The sequence below is a fragment of the Diabrotica virgifera genome, chromosome 9, assembly GCF_917563875.1.
Source record: "Diabrotica virgifera virgifera chromosome 9, PGI_DIABVI_V3a".
NCBI classification, from domain to species: Eukaryota; Metazoa; Arthropoda; class Insecta; order Coleoptera; family Chrysomelidae; genus Diabrotica; species Diabrotica virgifera.
In genome coordinates this window covers 62,093,683-62,112,354 of record NC_065451.1, presented here as the reverse complement: position 1 = coordinate 62,112,354, position 18,672 = coordinate 62,093,683, and the positions used below count along the sequence as shown (strand labels likewise).

Sequence of the window (18,672 nt, the reverse complement as noted above, 5' to 3'; positions counted from 1 at the left end):
CATTAAATTTTACGTCATTGTGCAAAAAATAAAGTTATTAATATTTATAATTTACTGCAAAAATGAGGGTTCTTTGCAATTATCTCGGTCAATTGTTTATATATTACAATATGCTTACCACCAAATTAAATTAAACATTTTTCTCTAAAATGTACAAGAAACGTTTTATAGTCAAAATACTGCTTTTTTTCATTCTTTACCATTGTTAAAAAAAGCAAAATCAGCTGTACGTCTTCACGGAATTATCATCAGTTATCCCTCATCTACCGTTTAAAACTTTAAAAACCCTGTAGAACATCTTTACGTGAAATCTATGATTTTTTTCCCTATTAACTGGGGTATATACCAGATACTTAGATATTACCTGTATATTTTCAAATAAGAATAGGTTAAAATAATATCCTACAATAAAACTAATTACTTATCATTGTCATATTATTATTTTCTTATTGAGACCGCTCTATTGGGGACCGCGTTTATGGGGACCGCTGAATTGGGCACCGCTGAATCGGGGTACCGCTGAAACGGGGACCGCTGAATTAAGACTGCTCAATCGGGGACCGCGCTTATGGGGACCGCTGAATAGGGGTGAAACCGTATGAGCCACAATAATATCCAGTCTGATCCTTATACCTGCGTATTACGACTCTACGATATTATAAGAAAACAAATGTAAACATGAAAATCCCTAGATAGGGACATTTTTCTTCGCCTCATAACCACGTTTTCAGCATTTGGAACCACTGTGCGACGTCAGAAATTTTTTTAAATAAACATTAATTTTTGGTGCTACGCGCAGGACAGCGGAAACGTTTGGTCTGATTGGGCATTCCAATTACCTTTGATAATGATTGATAAATTTTAAATTTTAGTACATTTCGATATAAATAAATAAATTTGTTTATTGCAAAATAAAAACATACTCTGTCCTTTGAAATAATAGTTATTTTAGCAAAAACTTTCTTTCTTCATATATTTTAACTGAGAGAATAAAAGTTTATTATTTTTAAACATATGCAATTGTTTAAACAATATTTCATGAACAATAATCAAATTAGTTTAATTTCTGTGGAATTAAAATATTAAAATACAACAAACCATAGAGCAAAAAAATAATATATTAGATAAAAATTGGAAGAAATTTTGGTGGAAATCAACTTGTGTGAATCGAACACCGCTGTCCTGCGCGTAGCACCAAAAATTAATGTTTATTTAAAAAATCCTTGTTTTCTCCGCAATTATTGCTATTTTGCAACAAGGGTGACAATTTTTAAAATTTCTAACCAATCCTATATTGTAGTAAATTTAATTACGCAACTTTTATGTTAATGCAACATTTCTCGGAAGTGAATACTTTTAAAGTTATTATCAAAAAACGAAGAAAAAAAATCGAATTTTTCCTTTATTTTTTGACATTTTGATTATTTAAACAATGTTCCGGACCTTTTTGAGTGGGAGGATAACTCATTTATTATAATATGAGTTAATTCCAAGTAGTTCCTGCAAAAAAATATGAGTCACCTCTCAACGTCCATCTCAAAACAGATGCGCCCTGGACTAGTATAACAATTTATTAAAGCAAGTTGGCTTAAATCGTAATATTTTAAAACTGTTTCATATTGAACAATAATACTAAAGGACCACCTTGTACATATAAGTACATCAGATTGGAGTTGTATAATAATGTGTTCTCTTGAACTCATGTGACTTACTAAGCAATGTTGGTTTTCCCGGAAAAGCTAAATAAAATAAGAATCCAGCCTTGGGGATCGATATTTAAATGTATAGCGAGTTTTATAATGACATTATTTTTGCATAATCACAGCCGATTGTGTAATAGACCTTGTAATTTTCGTGATTCTCGATTAAATCGTTTCAATTGTTTTTTGTTGTTCCAGTAAACCACAAAAACGTTAATCACATCTTTATAGTTGTTTAAGTATTTAAATGACGCGAAATGATAAGCCATCGTTAAGAAAACTGATTGGTTAATTCACGGTGACAATTAAAATATAATAGATATCAGCGAAAATACGAAATTAATAGAAAACTAATGATTATGTTCTTTATGAAGTATGAATTAAAAAAGTTCTAATACTACTCCAGGGAAATAAGGCAAAAATATACCATGTTCGGGACACTTGAACAGCCAGGTTTCAAATAGTTTTTTTGGATACTATATACCTAATACATTATACATACAAAAATGCCCGTCACAGTTCGGACGAGAAATTTAGTTATTAACAAGTAAGTGTCAAAAATAGCAGTTTTTTCGTTTAAATCGCTACGGGTAAAAATAGGGTAATTAAATATCTTATTTATACTGTTATTCTTTTAGTAGATGAGCCAAGGTTTAAAATGGCAGTTTTTGAATTTCGGTTCGATCATTTGTTGCTTCAGAAACTGCAAAATAAAACAAAAATTTCTAAAATAAAAAAATTGCTATAACTTTTGCGAAAATGACCTTAAGACTTTCATATTGCAAGAAAAGTTGAGGCAAACAGTCCATATAATGCACAAAAAATTTTAAGACGATTCGTCAATTAGTTTAAAATCCCAATGAGGGATTTAAACCACATGAAAGAAGAAAAGTCATGATTTCAAAGTATTTTAAAAAAATCATTAAAAAGTCATTTTTATCATTCCGAAAACATTTTACTAAGTAGGGTCATTTTTAGTTCATAAACGATTTGAATAACGTTGTTAATATTGACTGTAGATTAAAACTGCTTTGGGATTTGAAAAGCTGGTATTTTTATACGAATTTTCAAAAAACACTTTTTGCCTAGGTTAATTACAGTCAAAGTTAGCCACTTTTTTTATTTAATTGACAGCTACTTTGTTTATAACAATTAAGCAACCCAACTGGCGCCATTTCGAAGTTGAAGGTATATAGTTTATGTGTAAAAGTTTGAGTAAACTTTAAACTTTAACAGAGTTGTTAATAAAGCTTTAAAAATACCGTTCTAACGAAATCGATTTGTGGTCGGTGGAAATAAATTATTAAAATCCGTGCACTCAAAAAATGAAACTGATTCTTCAAACATATGCTGCGATTAATATCTCCAGAGCTTGTTGATGGATTTTGAACATAATTTTTTTAAATGGTATATACTCGTAGTCTTGTAGAGTACGTTATGTACGTAAATCCCCACCTAACATTTCAAAATGTTAGGGGGAGCTCCCCTTATCACTCAGGGATATGAAAAATAGATTAAGACCGATTCTAAGACCTACCGAATATACATATATAGGGTGAGGCAGATAAAGGGCCTATTAGAAATATCTCGAGAACTAAAGACAATTGAATTATGAAAATTGCAATAAGGGGGTTTTGAAGACTGATATATTTAATGAAAATATTTTCATCTATTTGGTACTTCCGGTTATACCGGAAGTTGCTTATAACTTCGTTTTTTTAAATGGGACACCCTGTATATTTTTACATTTTTGGATTCTCCTCGATTTCTTCTATCTTAAAATATAAGGTTTTGTAATAATATACAGGGTAGGTTAAAAGATAATTACGTTTTCTTATTAATTTCGTAGCAATATTTCCACCCTGTGGGATTGTAGTAGTTTGACATAATAAACTCTATTTATGTTCAAATGATTTTTAATATAGTCTACTATTGTTAACAATTATTAGTGTAGCTAAATTTTTAATTTTAGTATACAGGGTGGGTCGAAACTCGGAATGAGTATTTTCTGAGTTTTCTTAAACGGAACACCCTATATTTTAGTATTGTAATGAAATGATATTTCATGGTACTTTTTACTTCTTAAGCATTCCCTATACCTAGCTGTTTTAGTTTGTGCTTAATTGTTAATCGCACCAACAATCTTAACTTCGATGGTATTTTGATACCTCAACCACTATTGGCAATTTTAAGTATCAGTATATATTAATATGTATTTATTTCCAAAAAATTATTTGTGACTGAATATTTTCACGGCCAACCTAATACAATTTCACCTATTTTGTGTTGCAATTAATGTTTGGCTTTAAGCACCAATAACTCACAAATTAAAGAAGTTAGGTATAGGGAATGCTTAAGAAATTAAAAAGTACCATAAAATAACATTTCATTACAATACTAAAATACAGGGTGTTCCATTTAAGAAAACTCAGAAAATACTCATTCCGAGTTTCGACCAACCCTGTATACTAAAATGAAAAGTTTAACTATACCAATAACTCTTAACAATAGTAGACTATATTAAAAATCATTTGAACATTAATAGAGTTTATTATACCAATCTACTACAATCCTACAGGGTGTTAATGTTGCTACGAAATTAATAAGAAAACGTAATTATCTTTTAACCTACCCTGTATAATATTACAAAACCTTATATTTTAAGAAATAAGAAATCGAGGAGAATAAAAAAATGTAAAAATATACAGGGTGTCCCATTTAAAAAAACGAAGTTACAATCAACTTCCGGTATAACCGGAAGTAGCAAAGAGAAGAAAATATTTTCATTAAATAGTTCATACCTCAAAACCCCTGTATTCCAATTTTCAAGATTCTCTTAGCTTTAGTTCTCGAGATATTTCTAATAGGCCCTTTATCTGCCTCACCCTGTATAATTTTATAAAAATCGGTCAAGCGGCCTCGGAGGAGTATGACAACTAACAATGTGACAGGAGAATTTTATAGATGTAAATATATAGATGGGTATTAACAAATAGTGGTTGGTGATGGAAAAGTGTAAATTAAGGGTTGTATGTATTTTTTAATCCTACATCATATAAAATTAAGATAGACAATTTTGTCAAAAAAAAATAAAAAAAAAAATGTCAGGGGGGCAACCCCCTTGTAACTTATGGGTATGAAAAATAGATTAAAACCTATTCTCAGTCCCATAGGATACACTTGTAAAATTTCATAAAAATCGGCCAAGCCGTTTCGGAGTAGTATGGTAACTAACACTGTTACAGGAGAATTTTATGTATATTGAAGTAACTGTGAATTAAATAATAAAAGTGGCTAACTTTGACCGTAATTAACATAGGCGAAAAGTTTTTTTTTGAAAATTTGTGTAAAAATACCAGCTTTTGAAATTCCAAGGTAAATTTACTGTACAGTCAATATTAACAAAGCTATTCAAATTGTTTTCAAGCCAAAAATGACTCTACTTTAGTAAAATGTTTTCGTAGTAACAAAAATTACTTTTTAATGATTTTCTTCAATAAATTGAAAACAGAACTATTGTTCTTTCATGTGGTTTTCACAGAATTTCAATATAATTATTATTTTCTGAACAATAACATTACAAAAAAAGCTCTTTGGGATAAACAAATTGAATAAAATTTAAACTAATTGACGAATCGTCTTATAATTTTTTGTGCAGTATATGGACTCTTTGACTCAACTTTTTCTGAAATATAAAAGTCGTAAGGTCACTTTCGCGAAATTTATAGCAAATTTTTTATTTTCGAAATTTTATTTTTATTTTGCAATTTTCGAAGCAACAAATGATCGGACCAAAATTAAAAAAACTACCGTTTTAAACATTGGCTCATCTACTAAAAGAAGAATACTGTAAATAAGATATTTAATTATCCTATTTTTAACTGTAGCGATTTAAACGAAAAAACTGCCATTTTTGACCCTTATTTGTTAATAACTAAAATTCTCGTCCGAACTGTGACGGACATTTTTGTATGTATAATGTATTAGGTATATAGTACCCAAAAAACCCATTTGCAACCTGGCTGCTCAAGTGTCCCGACAAAAACCTTATTTCCCTGGAGTATACTGTTTTCTTGTGGCTTGTGGCAGTGCCGGATTTACCACTAGGCCGACTAGGCCTCGGCCTAGGGCCGCAAGCAAAAGGGGGCCGCAGCGTTTTGTAAAAATTTTTACTAATGGAATTGAAATCACTAAACAATTTTTCAAATTAGAGAATGCTATTGTACTAAACACGTGGTACGATATTTTACAACTAGTCGAGGAAATGAAGCATTTTGGCTCGCAATTTTTTCGTCCAGCATGGATTTACTTGAAATTTTCACAGAAGGTAGGGAATAGTCCAAGGATCATTTTCTATATCATGCCGCTGTACGCTAAAACTTTGGGGTGGTTGCCACCCCATCTCAGGAGCGGGAATTTCTTATTACATTTTAACCATGTAAATCGATGTAACAAATAATTCTAAAAAAAATGTTTTTTACATTTTCTTCGTAAAACTATTATTTTTCGAGTTATTCGCGCTTGAAAGTAACAGTTTTTCGATGAAAAAATCGACTTTTTTAGAGGGTTTTTTGAGAATACCTCGAAAAATATGCATTTAATCAAAATAACTGCAGATATCAAAATTACCTTTGAGTAACACAAATCAAACTCTTTTTCTGTAATATCTTTAAGACCAATACAAACCGAGATACGGCATGTTAAAAGTTAGCTTTTTTCGTCAAGTGCATAATTTGAAATATTCAAAGTAAAATAGCGGAAAAACTTTGCATTTTTCGAAGAAAACTTAAATAATCTTTTTTCAAGTATACAGCTAGGCCTCTCAAATAATTATAATAAAAAGTCTCTAGCCTAAAAATTAAGCGACTTATGATCAAAAAAGTTCGGTACCTGCTTTTCTCTATGAAAAAATCAGTGAAAACCACTCCCTAACTACCCTCTTAATTAAAAATTGGTCTTTATCTTCCTGTAATTCCTTTTATATTTATATTTTCAATACACCCAAGGAGTTTGACCTATTTGAAAGGCCTAATTTTAGAAAAATTGGAGTTTAAAGAAAAATCAATTTTTTGAAATTTTCCATTTTTCACCTTTTACTTCAAAATATCTCCGAAAATACTGGAGATACGAAAAAATGACAGACTGCTAAACTCTAGCTTTATTAATAACTAAACGTCCCTTGTACATAGATTTTCATTACAGTGAAAAGTTAGCGAGATATAGCTGTTTAAAACCTCTATTTATGAGCAAACACCCCTTTATTCGAGCCCTTTAAACCCACCCTAATTAAAAACTAAGGGATCTTACGGAATTTAGTTTACAAAGTCTTATAATCCTTTAAAAATCCTACAAAGTCATTTTTGAAAAAACTTTTTATCGCCAAAAATGAAGGAGCTATGTTTATAAAACGAATTTTTTTTTCGAAAAATTCGGATAGTCCGCTTATGGATAATTTTCAATGTATGTATAATACCACAGAACCGGTTCGTATACTGGAATATGACTAAAAACCTATTTGTATTTGTATTTGTACATATTTGTAAATTCGTATTTTTGTGTAAATAAAAGTTTTGTAATTCCTTATTTCTACTTTTATTTCTGTATAGATCTATTAAAATATCTACTTATAAAAACTGTAATGTTATTAAGGGTGGTTTTTAAGGGTTGAAATATTATGATATTATATCCTAAAGTATAAAACAATCATTATTTTAACAAATCAAAACCAAATTTTACCCATATTAAAGTTTACATTGTTTTTATATAATTTTTGACAATAAGGGGTAGTTTACACCCCTAAAAATAATCAACGCCCTTAAGCATGATAATCGATGCAAGCCGAAATTGTTCTTTTAGGATAAGTAATTTTTTTATAAATAGCTCCTACAAGGGTGGTTTTAAGGGTTGAAATATTATGATAGTATATCTTAAAGCATAAAACAATCATTATGTAACTTATAGGAACCAAATGTTGAGAATATTAAAGTTTAAAATGTTATTTTATAATTCTTTGCAATTAGGGGTAGTTTTCACCCTTAAAAAACCAAAAGCTTACAACAGCTCAATATAGAAAATGAACTAGAGGGTGTAATGAGCCTAATCCCAAATTTTTGTACAAATCGATGCTGGACGAAAAAATTGCGAGGTTTTGCCATTTTTTCAGCTTCATTTCCTCGACTAAACGTTTTGGCAAGAGTAGCAAAACATTTGAAAAAACTGCTACAGACTTGAATGTGTCTTTCAACATACAAATCTCTAACGCCCGATTTCATAATCAACTTTGAAAAGTGAACATTAACTAAAGTTCACTTTAAAGTTGACATTTACCCATATGAATTGCATTGATAAAGGTACCAGCTTAAAATTTAAAGTCCACTTTAACTGATGATGAAACCGAGCGTAAAGGAGTACGCAAACAGCAAAAAAGAAGAAAAGAGTTGTCTAAAAATAAAACCTATATTCTTGAAATTAAAAGACGCCCGCAAAGAAAAGCTCTCCCTGGCGAAGACAAAGAAGATGAACCCACTGACACTGAACCCCACTTTAATGGCAAAGAAGACAAAGATTAATACATTCAAATGTTGTAATTGACAGGCTTTATTCAGAATTGAATGAAGGTTCCGAAGTTTATTTCAGTCTTAATGAAGAATTTGGATTTTTAAACAACTTATCATCAATTTCCAACGAAGCAATCAGGGAAAAAGTTTCTATTTTGACTAAAAAGTATCGAATCGACCTAGATGGTGACTTTGGAGAAGACTGTGTACAGTTCAAATGCTTTGTTGAAGGTATATTTGATGAAGAAAGAGAACCTCACGATATCAAGATTACCAAGCCTCCGAGGAATACACTTTTGGGGTATCTGAAACTCATTCATCAAAAACAGTTAACAACATTATTCCCGAATATGGACACGGCTTTGCGCATTCTACCATGCATGATGACATCTAATGCATCTGGAGAAAGATCATTCTGCTTCTTCTTCAGGTGCCGTGTCCGAATTCAAACGTTGGTCGTTATCATGTTTACAAGTTCCTGAAACCCCTCTCTATCGGCTGCTGCGCGAAATAATTCTTCTACCGTGGAACCACACCATTGTCTAATATTACGCAACCATGAAAGTTTCTTTCAACCAATCCATCTCTTTCCATCCACTTTTCCTTGTATTATAAGTAAAGCTCGGATTTATAAGCAACAAAAATTGAAGAAAAAGGCGCCTATATAGGCAAAGATTTTTATTAAAAAAGGCAGGAATATTAACATTTAGGCAAAATATAGGCAATAAAGGAATATAACTTATTATTTATTGTACAAAGTGAATTAACGTAATATTAACTTAAGGCAGGTATATTTACACATCATAATCATAGCATTAGTATAAATAAACTAGTAACTAAATAACTGTTAATTAATAATTAAACATTGTAACCACTTAAAATTTTATCATTAACAGAAACAACTAAATGTTTTTCAATATTTTCGGTCTTAAAACTATGTCTTCGATCACTTAAAATTAATTTGTACATTGAAAACGAACGTTCGACATCGACAGATGTAATTGGAGCATATTTCAGAGCGGATAATAAATCTGGCATAATTTGTAATTCCTCGGAAAATATCCCATTCAAAACTTTAGCAACGTTAGATAAAAACGAAAAACCTTCATTCTTGTCGAAAACATATTTCATTTTTTTTTAAATTAATTGACCGTTACTTCCAGGTGCCGATTTAATTTTCGTCTTTAAATTATCTATTAATTTTACTGACTCACATAAATTTATCTCTTGTTTTTCTAATAAGGTAATTGTGGTAACTATTAATTTATAATTTTCATTGATATAAGCGAGTTCCTGTTTCAATTTGGGATTTTTTAATATTTTTTTTGCTTCTCGAATGGCTTCGGAAATATCATCATCAAATTCTGACATAACTAATTCTATTTCATTGCAGTGTTCAAAGTAAAAAAAAACTGCTTCGAGCCAGGTTCCCCACCTTTTAATTACTGGTTTAGGCGGCAAAGGGACACCGGGAAGTCTTTCTTTATATATTTGCACCCTCAACGGAGCCTTTACAAAAACTTTTTTCATAAAATTTATAAAATTATTTACCAACGGAAAGAGATTTCTTATTTCTTCAGCAATTCTATTTACCCCGTGGGCTACACAAGTGCAATGAATTAAATTAGGATAAAAAATCTTTAAATTAACAGCAGCTTTTAACATATATGCCGCAGCATCTGAAAGCATTAAAACTATTTTATTCACTGGTATAGGGTTGGGTAAAAAGAGGTTTGTTAAACTATCTTGTATAAATCGACTTATTGTTAAATTGTTTGTTTTTTCCAATTCTTTAACGGCAACTAAATAAGGTTTTCTCGCAAAGTTTTCGTTCAAAATTCCAATCATTAAATTAGCTATATACCTGCCGCATACATCTGTCGTTTCATCCACGATAATATACAAAAATTGCCCTCTAACTCCCGCTTAATTTTTGAAATACATTCCACATAACATTTTTCCACAGTATGTTTTCTCAATGTACTCTCGTTCGGTAAGGATTTATTAAGATATTTTTCGAAAAAGCATTTAAAACTAGGGTTATTAACTTTATATAGAGGAATGTTGGATGCAATCATCACCTGGCATAAGTCAAATTTAAATGCATCTTCCTCCTTTTTTTTGAACTGCTTAAACTATCCCGCAGAGATATTTGGGCTAACTTAGAGGAATTTAATTTTTCCAAATTACGTTTATGAAGTGGGGTTCCACAATGCTGGTCAATAAAGTACTTTTTTCTACTTGAAATCTGAGAATTTAAAAAAAATAATTAGAATTCTAAAACCGCTTTAGAATTTAGTTATGTTGTGGGACGAGAAAAAATAAAACTTACCGATTTGCCGCATGGTTTACAAAATGCTCCATCTCCTTCTAGAGAAAGTTCCGAATAAGGTGCGATCCATAGCCTTAATTTAGATGTCATCTTTTCACACAAATGTCTAAAACGTTTTAAAACGTGTTCTTTGCTTTTCGGTATACGCAACAAAACTAAACTAGGATATAGCAATTTGTGACTAAACTCTGATACAGTAACCGACTGTACAACTGATAATAAACTAATAAAGCTTAGGGATTTCCAAATAGTTAACCCTCAAGTCTCGATCAGGTACATTTTCCTAGAAATCTGTTATATAAACAAACCATTGATATTTTATTATTGACCCAAAATTTTATTATAGAATGGTTTAGTAATAGAATAATATCATGGGTAGTACCATGAAATTTTAAAAAAGGCACAAATAGGCGGAATTTACGAAAAAAGGCAAAAAGTGCAAAAAACAATTATAATAGGCAAAAAAAGGCATTTTGCCTATAATCCGAGCTTTAATTATAAGGCGAAGTAGATGGTATTTAGGCCCTCTAATTATATGGCCGAAGTATTCTGCTTTTCTCCTCTTTATGATGTTTATGAGCAGGCGTTCTGAATTCCATTTGGAGAAAGATCATTCACCGTGTTGAAAAGAATCAAAAACTACTTGAGGAACTCGACTTCTGACGAAGATTCTAGATTGTCTAGTTCGGCTAGTTTTGTTTCAAAAGCTGAGATTTTTCAAACCTTAGACTTTAACATTGTTCTGAAGCTATTTTCTTGTGGCAATTTTGCAATTAACTAGTTTTGATGGGAAATAAGCTACAATTTTACTAAAAAAATATTTTATAGACGTTTCGACGTCCAAATCTGGGGTCATTGTCAAATTACAAAAAATATTAATGAATTAAACAAACATGTTGTTGCTTAGTAAAAAAAAAAACTAAAACTAAAACTAACTTTTTTTAACTAATTAATAAAAACTTTTTTATAAAACTAATATTTTTTGTAATTTGACAACGACACCCGATTTGGGCGTCGAAACGTTAATAAAATCATTTTTTAGTAAAATTGTTGCTTATTTCCCATCAAAACTGGTTAATTAGACTTAAACGATTTGATTAAAGATTTTGCAGCCAAAAACGCTAGAAAAGTGAGTGTTTGAGTTTAGATATGAGATTTATTATGAGTATGGAGTGGAGTGAGTGTTAATGTTAACCTCTACTCCAACTTTATCCAAATTAAGAACATGACAGTATAAGAGAATAATGTGAAAATTGAACGATCTAGAAGTTTATTTGTTGTATTCTTAATATTTTTATTTTTCAGTACCGTAGCCTATTACTAGTACAGTTCATATTATTTTGCTTGTTCTCTTACTTATAATGTCTTTTCAACTCGGCTTTTTTTAGTCTTTTGTTGTCATCTGTATTTTTCTTTCCGAATGAAACAAATTATATTTAATTTTAACAATTAACTGCAATACTAATGTATAATATAATCATCATTATCAGTAGCTCGACAACCCTTTTCGGGTCCTGGCTTGTTCTAGGATTTTCCGCCAGTGGGTAATCTCAAGTGTTTTCAGATCTTGTTCCACTTGTTCCATGTATCTAAGTTTGGGTCTTCCCTTTGACCTTCTCAGTACTGGTGTTTGCCTCATTATATGTTTTGGTGTTTCGGTCTCCAACATTCGTTCAACATGGCCCATCCAGCGCAGACGTCCGATCTTTATGGATGTTATGACGTCGGGTTCGTTGTATGCTGCGTATAGTTCAAAATTATATCTTCCTGCGCCATACGTCTTTTTCTTTCACCCCCTTATATATGTGTCTAAGGATTTTTCGTTTAAACGTACCTAATAAGTTCTCATCGCTTTTCGACAGTGTCCATGTCTCTGATCCATATATAAGAACCGGTTTTATCAGGGTTTTGTGTATTTTGCATTTGGTTTTTCTCGTGATGCTGTTGTTGTTTTTTTTTGTTGTTGTTGTTAGATCTTAGATGTTTAATTAGTAATTTATAATATAATCATTTTAGCAACATTAATAATTTTACACATAACTGCTGTTTGCTAACATTTTGAATTATACATATAATATTTCTTCATATATCTTCTACATATATCTTCTTCTTAAGATGTCTTCTCCATTACTGAAGGTTGGCTTTAACTACAGCAAACTCTCTATCTTGAGCGGTTCTTAGGATCGAATGTGTGTTCATGCCTGTCCAGTCTTTTACGTTCTTCAGCCAGGAGCATTCTTTTCTTCCTGAACCTATTCTTCCTTCCACTTTCCCTTCTATTATGCGTCGTAAACAGTTATATTTTTCTTCTCTGTAAATATGTCCTAGATAACTCGATTTTCTGTTTTTTACAATATTTAGGAGTTCTCTCTCAGTCCCCATTCTTCTCAGCACCTCGACCTCGTTGTTGGGGTGTACCGTCAAAAGGACGCGGAAAAAAGGACGCGCGACAAAAGGACGCGGACAAAAGGACGCGTGACAAAAAGACGCCTAGGAAATAAGGACGCGCGACAAAAGGACGCGTACCAAAAATGGACCTGTGGTCAAATACCTCTCTCACTCTAATACCCGAAAGTTAAGTTAGGACCGAAGGGTTAGGTCTTCCTCCTTTCCCTGACCGCTCTATTACATAAGTACATAAATATCCATGCTACATTTACATTTTTGATACGCGTCCTTTTGTCGCGCGTTCTTATTTCATAGGCGTCTTTTTGTCGCGCGTCCTTTTTTCCGCGTCCTTTTGACGTAGATTCGGTCACATGCTATATCCAAGAGATCTTTAGCATCCTACGAAAAACCAACATCTCAAATGCCTCTAGAAAGCTTTCTATACATTTTCTTTTTAGAAATTTCTATAAATATAGAAATTGTTGTTTGAGCTGTTTTGGGGTTTTAGCCAAATTTGTAAACCAAGATTATTTAATTAGTGAATATAACATTTCAACCTATTTATGTACCGTATTCAAATAGAACATTAGTGGCATTTCTATTCATTTATGTTATGCTTTGCATGTTGTACCGATTTTAAAAAGTAAACTTAAAATAAACGTTATGTATTAATATGAAATGTGCTTTATGCTTTAATTACATAATCGTGAAGTTCTCGGGGGCCGCTCGGGGTGATTTGGCTTAGGGTGTAGGGCCGCAAGTACCCTACATCCGGCACTGGCTTGTGGCATGTTTAAGTTAAATATTATTAGACCAGAAATAAAAAAACGCTAAAAAATCTTATAAAAATGTTTTTGAAGGTTCTAAAAGATATAAGAGGAATGGCTGATGATAAATATTTGAAGACGTGCAATTAATTTGGCTTAGCTTTTCTTTATGATTGTTTAAATCATAAAAAGTGAAAGAATCATTTTTTGTCTGTAAACTGTTTTATATACAATCTAGAGAAACACAGTTCAAATAAAAGTTGTAGATTTTAAAATAGTTATTTATGAAACAGTTCGTGAAGTATGCTTTTTGCGAACGCACGCGATGTTTAGAGCACGAGCGACAGCGGGGCGAGTGCTATACATCGCGTAAGTTCGCAAAAAGTACTTCACGCACAGTTTCATACAATATAGTTTGTCTACTCTACCATAAACAAATAAAAAAACTGTAACTCTCCGTCACTGGAATTCATTTCTATTCTACAATTTTTAGAACTTTGACATTTAAAAATTCTAACTTCTTTCAAACCACAAAACTGTCAAAACTTTTGTTGTAATTTATTGCTCACATGTCATCACCATGACAACGCGAAAGTTAAGGATATTTGATTATATGAAAGTGTACCAAAAACAGTGCGAAAAAGTAAATCCCATTTAAAATACATTGTTACTTCACGCACACTTTAAATTCTTCACGCACTGCTATCTATAATGACAGTTTTCGCAAAATAAAAACTTATACATAATATAACATAGAGTAGATAAAGTTCTTTAAGTTACGAGTTCTAAATTAAAATATAACAATTATTGACCGAGGTATGTAATTGCAAAAAAACCCTGATTTTTGCAATAATTTCTAAATATTAATAACTATGTTTTTTGCATAATTACATCTAATATAACTACTTGAAATTATGGCAATTAAGGAGTTATTTCATTAAAATTCTCTAAAAAATTTGGGTCTAGGACGTTTCATTGCCGCCAGTTCATCGCCGCCAGTTCATCGCCGCCAGTTCATCGCCGTCAATTCATCGCCGGCCGATTCATCGCCGGCCGATTCATCGCCGGCCGATTCATCGCCGGCCGATTCATCGCCAGTCAGTTAATCGCTAACTGATTTATTTCCGAATTTCCGACCAATTTTCGACAGTTAATTTATTATTTATTTTTAATATTAATTAGGAATTCTAGTAAATGGCCTAACCTAACCTAACTCAACCTTCTTTTTCAGGTTCCTTCCCCTATCGGAGGTTGGAAATCATCATCACTATTTTAATTTTATTGGCCGCACTTCTGAATAATTCTAATGAGCTGCAACTGAACCACTCTCTCAAATTTCTTAGCCAGAATATTTTGCGTCGTCCTAGCCCAACCTAACACTACATAAATTTGAACATATATATTATTTCTACAAAGGCCATTTAATACTACAAATTTAGTACTATCTATATAATATATAAAAGAAAGTCGAGTTATGTTAGTTACACCATTTATAACTCGAGAACGGCTCAACAGATTTTTATGAAATTTTACACGTGTATTCTACCGGACTGGGAATAGGCATAACTCTGATTTCATGCCCGTACGTCATAAGGGGGCTTGCCCCCCTGACATATTTTTTTAATTTTTTGACTAACTGCTTTTTCTTAATTTTGTATGATGTAGAAGCAAAAGATACCTACAATCCTAAATTTTCACTTTTTTATCTTTAACCGTTATTTTTTAATAGCCATTTAAATATTTTACATCTATATATATAAAAGAAAGTCGAGTTATGTTAGTTACACCATTTATAACTCGAGAACGGCTCAACAGATTTTTATGAAATTTTACACGTGTATTCTACCGGACTGGGAATAGGCATAACTCTGATTTCATGCCCGTACGTCATAAGGGGGCTTGCCCCCCTGATATATTTTTTTAATTTTTTGACTAACCGCTTTTTCTTAATTTTGTATGATGTAGAAGCAAAAGATACATACAATCCTAAATTTTCACTTTTTTATCTTCACCCGTTATTTTTTAATAACCATTTAAATATTTTACATGTTTGTTGCCATACTCCTCCGAAACGAATTGACCGATTTTTATGAAATTTGGCGGGTAGACTCCCTGCTTTCTTCTCTAGCGCATTCCGTTTCCGAAATAGCGAACCGTAAGCCGTAGCAAAATTCTGAGCACAGAAGAAGAACGAACGCGAAATTTCATAAAAGAAAAGTGCAACAGATTAACTTTTGGACTCAAATTGGATAAAATATGAATTTTTTAATTTTACGCAATTTTCAAAAAATCTTGCTTTCGACTGGGCAAACCATCCAGTTTATTTATGTTTATTAGATGAACTAACGAAAAATATCATTAGTCCTGTCGCCAGGGGGGGTACAACGGCCTCGTTAATTCAGATGGACTTACTCAAGTTTTTTTTATGTATTTTGACCCGTAGAACACGAATTTTTTGGGTAACAGTTGATCCGGATGTCGATAAGATTGTTATAGACCAAGAACTTGAGGAATCAAATAACAGCGATTTTTGGCAAAACAAAACAATATTTTGTATTTTTTGGGCCATTTTAAGTAAAAAATATTTCTACAAGTTTTTTCGTAGGATGCACAGTTTTCGAGATAAACGCGGTTGAACTTTAAAAAAATCGAAAAATTGCAATTTTTGAACCCGAATAACTTTTGATTAAAAAATAAAATAGCAAGTCTGCTTACCGCATTTGAAAGTTTAAGTCAAATTATATCGGTTTTGATTATTTGCATTGGTAAAAATTTATTTTTTTATTGTTTAACAAAGCTATAAACACGTAGGGTTTCCCGTGCTTTTACATGCGTTTTAACGCATGTAACGTAGAAATAGTCTTGATTGCACTAGTACCTATTCTACCTACTCGTTCGATTTTAAATGAGAAATCATAGAAACATCACTCACGCACTAGTTGTTTGTAGCTTTGTTTAGCAATAACACAATAAATTTTTAGCAATGCAAATAATCAAAACCGACATAATTTGACTTGAACTTTCAAAGGCGCTAAGCAGAATTGCTATTTTATTTTTTAATCAAAAGTTATTCGGGTTTAAAAATTGCAGTTTTTCGATTTTTTGAAAGTTCAACCGCGTTTATCTCGAAAACTGTGCATCCTACTAAAAAACTTGTAGAAATATTTTTTGCTTAAAATGACCCAAAAAATACAAAATATTGTTTTGTTTTGCCAAAAATCGCTGTTATTTGATTCCTCAAGTTCTTGGTCTATAACAATCTTATCGACATCCGGATCAACTGTTACCCAAAAAATTCGTGTTCTACGGGTCAAAATACATAAAAAAAATTTGGGTAAGTCCATCTGAATTAACGAGGCCGTTGTACCCCCCCTGGCGACAGGACTACATGTACACTATTGCATGTATTAAATGATTGATAATATTTTTTGTTATTGTCATAATTAATTAATATTTAGAATTTTAACCTTTAACTACCCGCGCATCAAAATATAACATAACTACACGCGTGGCGTACTTTATACGCCACAAGAAAATACACTTAAAAACAGCGGATTTGTTTACTTCTTTTTTTTTTTTTGAAAAATTACACTTATTTGTTTGTTATAAACCTTACTCGACGTCAGCGAATATTTGGAGTTCCTTCTCAGTAAGCAAATTGGGATATATAACTGGAATCTGATTCCATGATAAATAAAATTGGTAATAAAAATTTTTTTGAAATGATATTTTTTACCTGAGAAAAAGTATTGTTTATAAAGAAAAATATATTTTGTGCCATAATGACTAAACAACATTTGAAATATGTAGCCGGAAGCAACAAATAATAAACTGTAAATTACGATCTTCCTAGAACGCTGATTCTAATGAAGCTAAATCCAGTGTAAAGAACATTCCAGTGATAGGTTAGATTAATAAACAAAGAGAAAAATTAAATTTTTAAATACATTTGTAATAGAATTCTTATATATGTGGTGTACAAAAATACGCCAGCACGTGTAGTTAAAGGTTAAGGTATGAATTAAAATAATAAAATTTATTTTACTTTAAAAACTAAACAGTTTTTCCATTCTCTTAGGCCAAAAATATTTAGCTACCTGCTACATTCTCATATTTTGACGTTTATTTGTGTCAGTCGAAATGATTTGTCAATTTTGAGGTTAATGCCCCTTAATGCTAACAACCATATTGTCATCGAGAAAGCTCAGTTGCCTCAATTATCTCAATATAATACAATGTATGTTGTATGTATTTATGTATCTAAATCTATATATTGTATGTTCCCTATGTCCAGCTGAACGACTTACGTACTGTATACGTGGAATATCATATAATTTGTCATATTATGTATCTTTTTATGTATTGTACCCTCGGAGATCGCTGGGAAAATTTACACTCAAAATAACAAAATCCAGTTTGGCAACACTGTGTGAATGTTGATAGTAACATATCCCTTTTAAGATAAACAGAACTGTAATTTAGTCCAGACAAATTAATATAGTTTTTGCCAGCAAAAATGAGATTTTTCAACCAAATACTGTTTCAAATATGATGTGCAAAATAATTTTTAATTGGGCTCTGCTAATGAGTTTGCTTTTTTGTCATTAAAGTAGAAAAAATTTAAATTTCACTCATTAAATCGTTATCGTTCAGTTATCGTCTTAATTATTTGAACTTTTAATAACCGTCGACTATTTCTTAATGATTAATGAGTTGTTAAAACATTTTATCTGTAGCGGCTTCTGGAATGCCTTAAAACTATCGAATTTCATACGACCATACCTACAAATTTTGCATTATTGTGAAAAAATATTTGGACATATAATTTTCTTTTTTATTTGAGCAAATTGCATTTCGATCAATTTTCATGTCTAGCAATTCATTTTCGATCAGTTGATTTTGAGTAATTGATTTTTAGCAATTGCGTT

At 31.4% G+C, this 18,672-nt stretch overlaps 1 protein-coding gene across 1 annotated transcript in view; it reads right to left on the bottom strand.

The window, feature by feature from the left end:
• Positions 1–18,672, bottom strand: part of LOC114325185 (probable multidrug resistance-associated protein lethal(2)03659) — a 276,165-nt gene that overhangs the window by 169,706 nt on the left and 87,787 nt on the right. The window lies entirely within an intron of this gene.